Source organism: Pocillopora verrucosa, chromosome 1 (assembly GCF_036669915.1).
Source record: "Pocillopora verrucosa isolate sample1 chromosome 1, ASM3666991v2, whole genome shotgun sequence".
In the NCBI taxonomy this organism is placed as follows: Eukaryota; Metazoa; Cnidaria; class Anthozoa; order Scleractinia; family Pocilloporidae; genus Pocillopora; species Pocillopora verrucosa.
Window position 1 is genome coordinate 6396645 of NC_089312.1, and position 10531 is coordinate 6407175.

General features: G+C 39.2%; 1 long non-coding RNA gene across 2 annotated transcripts; it reads right to left on the reverse strand.

Annotated features, from left to right (window-relative positions):
* Window positions 1-7407: 7407 nt before the first annotated feature.
* Window positions 7408-9561, reverse strand: LOC131799247 (uncharacterized). 2 transcript variants are annotated; one of them, XR_010718991.1, is made up of 4 exons: window positions 8754-9561; window positions 8543-8646; window positions 7970-8343; window positions 7408-7698 (listed from the first exon to the last, which is right to left on the reverse strand). It is a non-coding gene; the product is annotated as an uncharacterized lncRNA (long non-coding RNA). The 2 variants fall into 2 exon arrangements; XR_010718990.1 differs by having other exon boundaries at window positions 7408-8343.
* Window positions 9562-10531: the final 970 nt, after the last annotated feature.

The following is a 10531-nucleotide window of genomic DNA, read 5'->3' on the forward strand; positions in this document are numbered from 1 at the left end:
TCAATTTTTGCACACAAGTAGACCCTATTAAGACAAGAAAGGCTGTGTATTTTTTTCCTCAAAATTGTTTTTATTTTCGAGAAAAACGAACTTTTCGCTTTCACCCTCAGAAATCGATGAATCGGGTCATAACAGGTCGAAAATTGAACACTTTCGCTCGCTTATTACGTCTAGGGAAATCTAACCAACGTGAGCTTTTTCATAGACTCTTTGTATTCTGTAAAATGTAAGTTGTGTAGGAATTGGTTGCTTAGAAGCTTTTAGCCATGCAAAAAAACAATGTGCTCCCTTCCGTTACAAAAAAATGTCGGTGAAGAAAACCTCTTTTTTCACCATGTGCCATCATTCAGAATTCCACAAAATTACGTATGTAAATTGCCGAAGGAATGATCTTCAAGATGAAGTAAAGTTTTCTTTGGGCAAATGTTTTCTCGCGACGCAGAAAACTCTTCAAAGTAGCACACGGAAGACACAAAATCACGTCATATGTTGATTGCGTGACCAAAGAGTTAAGGAGCATTCCTGCATTTGAAATGACTCAAAATCGTACAGGATAACATTTTCAGAAACAAAAAACAAATTTATACCCAGTTTTGTTAAATCAATTTGTCTATTATCATTTGAAGTTTGTTTCTGCAGAGATATTCTGCCATCGTTCTGTCTAGTATGATTATGCACTAGTGCCAGCAACAGTATACGATTAAAAAACTTTGCTGTTCTCTCGCATACGAATCTTAAGTTTCTGCCCCTTGTTTGACTTGCTAACCCGTGCCTTTTAACTAGCCTATGTAAAACGAAAATCCACAAAATGTTACCTTACAGAGGCCCTTGCAGGATTTAAGTAAGGGCCTGCGTGACCTAATTTGCATAATTGCGGTACGAGTGGTCGTGCTCGTGTGACAGAATAATTTGGACCTACGAGTGGGGTCGGCCGACGTCATTTGAATAGGCACAAATACGAGGAAAAGAAATTATGTGTCGAGATATCCAGTTAGCTCTGAGTTTTCCTAAATTTGTACTCGTGTTATTTTTTTTCTGCGTGAGTAAAACTATGTTGTTTGTTGACTTTTCTACTTAAAAGCGAGACAATTAATTGAATTAACAAAACTTAATAAAAAATCCTCCATTCGATTTTTCTCACGTGAAACTAAGAAAAAGAATTATTTCGCGCCTCCTTTGGATCAGAAGTCTCGCTTGTGAATGAAATGGAAGCTTCTTGTTCATTCAAGTTTATAGTTAGAAGTGCTTGCTTGTACGACCGACAAGACAGGAGTAAATTATTTGGGGTGGTTCCCTTGGTGTCGTGCAATAAGGAAATAAGGATGTACAGGGTCATAAAAGTGCTTGGTGTTTTGCCGGAGTTAAGAACGAGAGTGAACTTAACCTTTCCCGAGTAGGTATTTTTTACATGAGTGCATAGGATATAAGCGCCTTAACAATTTGTCCATTCCACCGTTCTGAGCTTGGCGAAGGACCCAGAATACCTACAGAATTCCAAATGATTGTAGCCTAGGGATGTCAGCCCTGATCTCTCTAGAAATCGAGAGAGCTGTATAGGAAGTGGTAGGCACAACCGATAAGAAAGAAGATTTGGCTTTTGTGACTTTACAGTCCAAACAATACATAAATTCCTGGAAAGCGCATTTACTGCGTTCAACAAACCAGGACGAGTCCAGACCAGACCTCATCGATGAGCTAGATGAAAGTTTTGCCTTACTGGTCTTAGACCGGGCAATGAAATATCTACCAAAGAAATTTAGGGAGAGCCAAACAGACTGGTTTGGTAAGAGAGGTCTGCCATGGTATATCACGGTTGCGACGAGAAAGGGAAATGATGGCAAGATTAAGATTATGACATTTGTACACTTATTTGAGTCGTGTAACCAGGACAGTTCTGCAGTTCTTGCCTTACTTAACGACGTCTCTCGTCGACTGAAGGATGTCATGCCTCATTTACAATCCATTTATCTTAGACAAGACAACACCGGGTATTACCACTGCGCTTTAACCCTGGTTACAGCCAGCAACGATCAAATCAAATATTATATGGCCATCCATTTGAATTCAGGCCACGATATAGAGTCGGTATCTCAAATGCAGGAGGCAATAGAATCATTTGAAGGTGTCCCTGGAGTAAATGCAGTGTCGTGCAGACCTCCTTTGTCTTCTATCAAAAAGCCAGTGAAATGGGATGTTGTGAGCTTTGTTAACAACGTTCAGAATGGCGAGGAAGGTGTGAGAGTATGGAGATCCGGCTACAAAATTGGAGGAGGCAAATTCATTCCTTGGAGCAAGTTCCATGTTCCTGACCAGGACGAAGTTCCAACACTTGAATGCAGTGCAGCAAGCGAAAACATAAAAGCTAATTTTGTTCCTATCAAGCCGAGACGATCTGAGTTTGCTGAAACATCTCAAAAGCACCAAGACAGCACTGATGAAGGTACCGATGATTCAAGTGAAGAATCGCGCGATTCCACAACTAAATTATTTTTTTCTGCTCGGAATAGGGTTGCATTAAGTCCTATCAACGCCATTCGTCATTACAGAAGCTCTCGAATGTGGGAGACACAAGTATGTTCTTGAATATGAAACTCTTTATGACCGCGCCGTGCTAGGGTATGCCTCTAGACTGGAGAAGGGACCGAGTGCTGTGCCGCAACTGCTGGACACGGAATCCACCCGTCATCGTCTGTAGCTTCTCTTGAAATGGGATGGGCCCGAAAGCAGAGTCGTTCTCGTAATACTCGTTTCACTGATAAGCAAAAGAATTACTTGATAGCCAAGTTTCAAACTAGAGAACAAACGGGACAAAAGGCAGATGCTGCAAGTGTCTCAAGATTAATGAGGTCTGAGGTATTTGACTGCTCTGAGTTTCTTACAAGCAGGCAAATTTCTAGTTTTTTTCTCGTCTGGCCTCAAAGCGAAGTCTAGACCACCAAGAGGTCAAAGACAAAGAGAGCAGAAAAGGAGAGCCAGCTACAAGCAATGAGTAAAAAGGTGATGTCTGAAATTTCTATTCAGCACGCACATCCAATCTTGTACAACGATTACAGCATTTGTGAACTAGTTAAGAAATCTAAGCTTTAAAACTTTTCAATCAAAGTGTTAAATGACATTTGTACTTCTTTCGGACTCGATAATTCCCAGGTCGACGTTAAGCCGTATGTCGATATTCTAACAAGCCTTGCTATGGACTGCCAATGTCAGGCAAATGGGGAATCAGAATGACAATGTTTGATGGTCCCTCCAGCTGCTGTTAGTGGTGAATTTTTTGGTGTACAGTCCTGCTGACACAGTTTCGCAACTGTATTTTTACCGAATAAAGAAGCTGAAATTTGTTAGAAGCGCCGAAAAGGTTATTTGCTGTTAAGAGCAGTGACAGTTAAGACAAGCGATATTGAATCTTTCGCGGTTAATTAAGTTTTGTAAATTTAATTGTCTTGCCTATACGTCACAAAGCGAACAGACATTGCGGTAATTAAAAATTGTTTTCACTTCAGCAGAAAAAATCAACTTGGGTAAGTTGAGCCAAATGGATATTTAGACTTGCTTTTTCTTTTTCACGTAATTGTGCTTATTTTAAAAAATGACCGTCGAGCAACCATAACTGCAATTGTGGTAATTGGGTCATGCAAGCCCTCACTTAGTCCACTTAACTCTTGCAAAAACCTCCCTTTGAAAACTCTGTTGGTTTTTATCGAGTGCTAGTTAAAAGGCACGGGTAAGCACATAGAGAAAGTTAAACAATGGGCAGAAACTTAAGATTCGTAAGCAAGAGAACAGCAAAGTTTTTAATCGTATACCGTTACTGGCACTGGTGCATAATCGTACTAGACAGAAGGATGACGGAACATCTCTGCAGAAACAAACTTCAAATGATAAAAGGCAAAGTAATTGAAAAAAACTGGCTATAGCTATGTCATTTGTTTCTGAAAAAGTTCTACTGTTCGATCCGAAGTCGTTTCGAAGGCAGGAATGCTCCTTACCTCTTTGGTCACGCAATCAACATATTGCGTGATTTTATGTCTTCCGTGTGCTACTTAGTTTAGAGTTTCCTGCGTCGCGAGTAAACATTTGTCCAAAGAAAACTCTACGTCATTTTGAAGATCATTCCTTCAAAAAGTTACATACGTAATGTTTTGGAATTCTGAATTATGGCACATGGTGAACAAAGAGGTTTTCTTCACCCACATTTTTTTGTAACGGAAGAGAGCACATTGCTTTTTCGCATGGCCAAAAGCTTCTAAGCAACCAATTCCTACATAACGTACATTTTACAGAATACAAAGAGTCTATGAAAGAACTCACGTTGGTTAGATTTCCCTAGACGTAATATCTTTGAAATGCGAAGCGAGCGAAAGTGTTCAATTTTCGACCTGTTATGACCCGATTCATCGATTCCATACATCAATCACAAAACATTTTTAAAAGTTTACCTTTATTATGAATTCAGAGTTTTATAATTAACCAGAAATCCGATTTCAATCGTTACACGAAGGCGCGCCATAAAAGGAGAGGTGCCTTAGGTCCTCTGAATCATTTGTCAATCAACCGTCGTGGCTACACTCCAAAACAGCTTGAGCTGCAGCCAATGCAAGGCACTGACCAGAGGCGCATTTCTCGGTAAATTTCTACGTTTTCATCACAATGGAAGAATTTTTTGAGGTTTGTATTACCTTCCTCCGATCGAAACCTTCTTTGTGGCGGTAAATTTGAAATTCGAAATGATTCGCTTCGCCATCGCCTAAAATTGCCATGGCGTAATTTCATGTCTGTTCTTAAATACTGGAAGTAGATGACCGTTAGAATAAAAAGAAAAGATGTAGAAATGTTCAAGGCATTTCTTCAATAATGCGAAGGGGAAGTGTTGTTAACCCAACGGAAGAAAAATAAAAGCAGAGCGACCATTGCAGGCGAAGTTCTGGAGCGCGCGAGTGAACCGCCGCCAACCACCGATTCACTTGGACATGTCCAGGCATCGATGTCGCTAAATGATTCATCTGAACGGGCTTCCTCCACAAATGGTGCGATTTATGTTTCTTTTTTTTTTTAATCTAAGTATAATATGATTACAACAATACTGAATGATCTTTAACCTTTGGAACAATACATTAGAAAGGTAACTTAGGACTACAGTTCGATACCAACGATCACTGAGATAATGTCTCACCAAGATTGAAACACTCGCGTAACGCAATAATTTTCTAGAAGTAACTAATTGCAGATTTTTTTCGAACTAGGAAATACTAGTTAGAATATACTTGCAAACCTCAGATTTTTTTCGTATGATGCGACAGTTCATGTCTAACACTGCTTCCTTTTGATGCCTTCATTCTCCGAATGCAGCCTTGCGTGACACCTACGAAACGTTTTGTCCCGCCTAAGAATGTTTTGTCCTGCCTAAGAATATTTTGAAAGGAGTTATTTCTTTAGAACTACAAGTTATATTTATTGCGATATTTTATGCTACACCATGGGCATACGTGTCAATTAAACATGAAAAATGTACATAAAAATAGTCTAAAATAAAATGTAGGCGGGAAGACTAGTTGTACCATCATATCAGACTTCATGACCGTTCAGTTGCGCTTTAGCTCTAACAGTTATTTCACCTTGTCTCCACAATAGCTGATGCAAGAGGGGACGAGTTCGAAATGTGTATTTACTATTGGCAAACGCCATGTGTAACGATCGACAGTCGCGAATACCTTGGCTATCGCGAAGCACATATTCAAAATCACGTGCGACGTAGAAAAGATTAGAAGACGTACTGGAGAGCATTGAACAAATGTGGGCTCTGGAAAGACCCTGTTTACCAGGCTAGAAAAGTCGAACTGGGGGACCACGTTAATGTAGCACGGGAAAGGATGCTGAATTGTGTTATAAAAGATGTGAGGTCAAGGTTTCCTAACCCTCCTGGTATTGCCTATATGGGGCATACTGAAAGGGAATAATAAAATTCTCATACAAATGCTCACCTCAAAGAGAGCCCAAGTACCCAATTTTTTTTTATGGTCCATTTTACAATGTCCACACAGCAAATCATAGTGACTTTCCTATATGTTAGGAAAAGATATACAGTGCAAAGAAAAGTAACAGGAGGAAACAGAGAATGAGTCTGCTTGGAGATACCTTGTGTCAAACCTAATATTCATGTTTTCATTGCTTGGTACCAGCAGTTGTTAGAATTGGTCCTCCCTAATGACCTCACATATTAATACTGAACATTTTGGGCTCCTATTTGTAATTATCACAGAAACTGTGGTGCAATGGAAAACAGAAGAGACACCATTTGTTTATATTGAAAAAGGTAGACCAGATAGTTTCTCTGAAATTAAATGTCTTTGAAGTAAGCACCATGGTCTCTGCCAAGCAGTTTGGACGTCTGGTATGTTGATACATCTGTAGAGACCATGCTTCTCGATTCACATTTTCATTCTGTAAGACAAATGAGTCAATGAGCAAGAGAAGGCAGTAATTAAAAAAGTGCCAAAGTAGTTGTGCAGAATTAACAACATAAGTTTCTTACCCAATCAAGAATGGCTAACTCCATGCACATGTTGTATGTGTCATCCCCATAATGAATCCGCTTTGCAGCATAAATGAGCATCACTGAATGGAGAGACTCAATCCAATATGTTTCCCTGCACTGAGAAGGCAACAAATTATGGATGATTTTTCTTTAACTGGAAAATGAATTTGTTCAACTCATTTATGACCCTACATCAACATCACTAATTTGGAAGAAGAGATAAACTTCTTCATGCAAAGAAACATAAACATACAGCATGCATCAATTAATTACCCGCATGTAGTCCGATGCATGCCTATAAATTGAAGTGCCCATAATGGCTTCCCTGCGTGCAGCTACTACTTCAGGTTTAGTTAAAAGTTTTTTGCTCATCTCATAGCCATTCTGCTTGCACCGTGACTCTGCATGGCATCTGACATGATTTCCCTGAGTAATAAATACACCAAGTTATAGAAAAATAGATTAATAAATCAGTAGTAATAATTATAGTAAGTATAATGTCTCTTGTTCACCATTATTAAAGAAATATGTGCAATCTTTGAGGTAATGATCATGTCATATCTTACTAGAATACCACAACAAGAGGTACTTACAGAAATGAAAACAAAATACTATGTTCTCAATAAACAGTCACTCAAATTACCTGGTAATGGTCAACTACATTCAACAGTGTACCCTGAAATTCTTCTTCATCGGGTGGACTGTTCTTCATGCAGAAGTATACAAGGGTCCTTGTACTTTTCACTGTAAAATATTCACAATTATTATATTCCATTATAGTCATCTTATATAAAGAAGGAATTTAACATCTGCAGGTAATTGTGGAGAGAATATAGCTTTTGATGACTCTCATAAGAGAGATATCTTACCTTTGTCTAACAATTCAAAAAACCACTTTGAGCCCTCATCCCTCTGGGCCCCTGAGGCAACTTCCTTCATTGCTTTAGTCACAGACTTTGCACCTGAAAATAAAAAAATATATATTAATACCAATTCAATACTAACTTTCAAGAAATAGTCATAATCATCAAGACAAAATGAGCCAAAAAATTCAGGTGTGTACTGAGTACCATGCCAAGAGTCAAAGGAATTAAGCATTCCTTTTGACAAGATCCATGTTTTTAGCTGTAATACAAAGTCATATGCCACCTCTGCAACGTGGAACCCTGAAAAAAGAATTACTTAAGCTTCATTATAAAAGATACTTCTGACCTCCATATTTGTATTACATATGCGATATGATATTATTGAGGATGCAAATTTATCATACCTTGTGTCTCAGAGAGATAAGTCAGCAGCTCTTTTGTCATAGGGACCTCACGGCTTACTGCTGAAGTTTCATTGGCCCTACTCCAGTTGACAACTGCTAACACCTTGTGTTGAACATACCAGAGGTTCAACATATCATACAAAGAGATCAAGTAGAAACCATCTTACCAGAAAGAAAGGGCTGACACTGTTGTGTGTGCTGCTGATTGACTGGAATCATGCCTTGCATCTGTTATAACACACTGTAGGAAGAAATGGTAGAAATCAAAAGATAAAAATGGTCACATTCTCTACTCACAGATATTTTCAAGGTTTACAATCTGATATAAGATTTTATATTTTTGTATGTGCCAGTCTACATAATATATTCCAATTATGGCAGGTGTATAAGTATGTGGCCAAAGACAAAATGAAATTAAAATGACAATTTGTAGCTCTCCATTCACAGCATATGCAGGGTTACTCTTCACTTGTTCTTGAGCAGCCAACATCGACCTATTGGAGACCCTCTTCTGTCAAGTAACTGAGCTTTTTCAAGACTGCTGAAGTGATTAAAAATAGAAGTATTTTAGAATTGCATCTGGTATGGCACAAACCAAAGAAGGAACAGTTCAGTCAGTTTGAGCTATCTTGGTAAAACATTCATGATTTAGCAACCTGCAAACTGCTGTTGACTGCCTTCTCCTTGCAAGGAGAAAGACTACATGATTTTCAGAGCATCTGAGCATGTGCATTGCTAACCTGTGTCGGAGGTCTTTTCTCCCTCTGACCTGATGTTGACTGCTTGACAGAAACTTGTGTATTCTGTCTCTGTCAAGCCACAGGACAATACTCCACCAACCAATCTATGAAAGAGAGACAGAGAAGTGACCAGTTACAAAAAACAAAAACTGTAAAATACCGAGATAAACAAATTTCTGTAAATCTCAAGCAAAAATAAAAGAGTGCTCACCTCAAATTTACAAAGTAATTTGGAGGAGATCCTCCCATGATAGGGGAGGAGAGCCACTTGAAAGAATCTCCACCAACACATGAAATTGTCACTGACACTACATGACTCTGTCGACTGAAGACAAGTGACTCACAACCGAGGGGTTTTCCACAATAAAAACATGATGTCGTTAGCGTATTAGAGGGAAAAAAAAAAAAGAGTTCGCGGAGATTCTTCACCGCAGAGATATAAGGAGTGACTGTCGTTCTCTGCTGAAGATGCAGTGATTTGCATTCTTTGTGGCGTCCGTTCTGCTTGGAGGAGAATTTGGAGAAAAAGGATCAGTAAAAGGCAAAGAAATACGCGAAGATGGAGTGGAAGAAGCTGAAGGAATTGAAAACCGTGCGGTTGTGGATGGCGTATTTCGGACTTTGATGATAAGCTCAGATCGCTCGATGTCAGTCATTTCCTCTCAATTTTCTCCTCAAAAGCTAACAGAAGAGCTTCCATCAAATCTGCATTCTGTGTGCTTGTCGTCGCTTTTGTAAGATTCAACGAGCCTTTTGCCATCTTTATGCGGTCTTTGATGCCGAGAAGTCTGCTCTCCTGAGTTCGAGGAACTTCTATGTTGAACGAGAACTGTGGACCTCGATCCGTTGGATGCTTTTTCTTGGGTACAGATGGCTTATTTCCCTCAGCCATAACGAATAAATTTCCCAATAAATATATCTTTCGAGCAGTGACAGCCAAGACTATTCTCCAAACTGAACTAGAGTTGTGAAATTCTGTCTCAAAATCGCACTTACTTGTGAAATCATCCCTACTTAAGAGGTTTTGTCACAGAATTGTCACAGATAACAATAGTCTGAGCATTGCGCATAGAATGTGTCATGAATCCGCTAGTTTCGATGGGAATAATCTGAAGGCTCGAAGAACCAGTTTGTATCAGGGGCTTGGGACATAAGCCGAAGTTACACAGCGCGAATTTTGAAAAGACAACTGTGCGAGTGTCTCGTCGACCGCAGATGCGCTTTGAGCGGCCGAACGATAAGTTAGTGCCAATTAATATCAAAATGAGCTCAATTATGGGAATGAGAGTCAACAAGACGCAATATCTTCTAATTTATTGACACAAAAAAAACACTTAAAGTGTGTCTTCTATGCAGACCGTTTCACTCATGGTGGGAACGTTGGTCGCCATATTGGATGATTTTTGCATTTGAGCTGAAACAAAGGGGAGGAGCCAACCTATTTATAACGCGCCTTCGTGTTAAAATTCACCTTTAACAAAGCCTTTTCCCTAACGCAGGCAATCATCAGGAAAAAATAATCAATTCGGACTTTTTTCCATAAAATGAATGTTCAAAATTAACATTCCCACCTCCCCCCTCCCACTTAGAGAACACACTGTTAGGTTAAAAAGAGATATTTCGTTTATTAAACTTGAATCATCTACAAACAGTATTATGTCAAAACTAAGGTTCTCTTCTTTGCGCAAGTTTAGGCTGTGTATTTTTCAAAAAAAAATTAATTTCTTTGGAGCTGCCGATGTAAATTTAAAGAAAGGCACAATTCTCGCAGGCGAGCTGCAATTTTAAACCAAATCCTTTGACTCTTCCCTTCCGGCTACTTAAGCGATAAATGATGACCAGTAACTAAGGTCTCGAGGGATTTGGCCGAAATTCCAAGGGTCTCCCTCAGTAGAAGAGGAGTCTGGAAAGAAGTTAAGAGTTAATTTCTATTCCTACAGATGTACTTTGCAAACTCTGTAAGTCAAAACTTCATGAGATGATTAATTT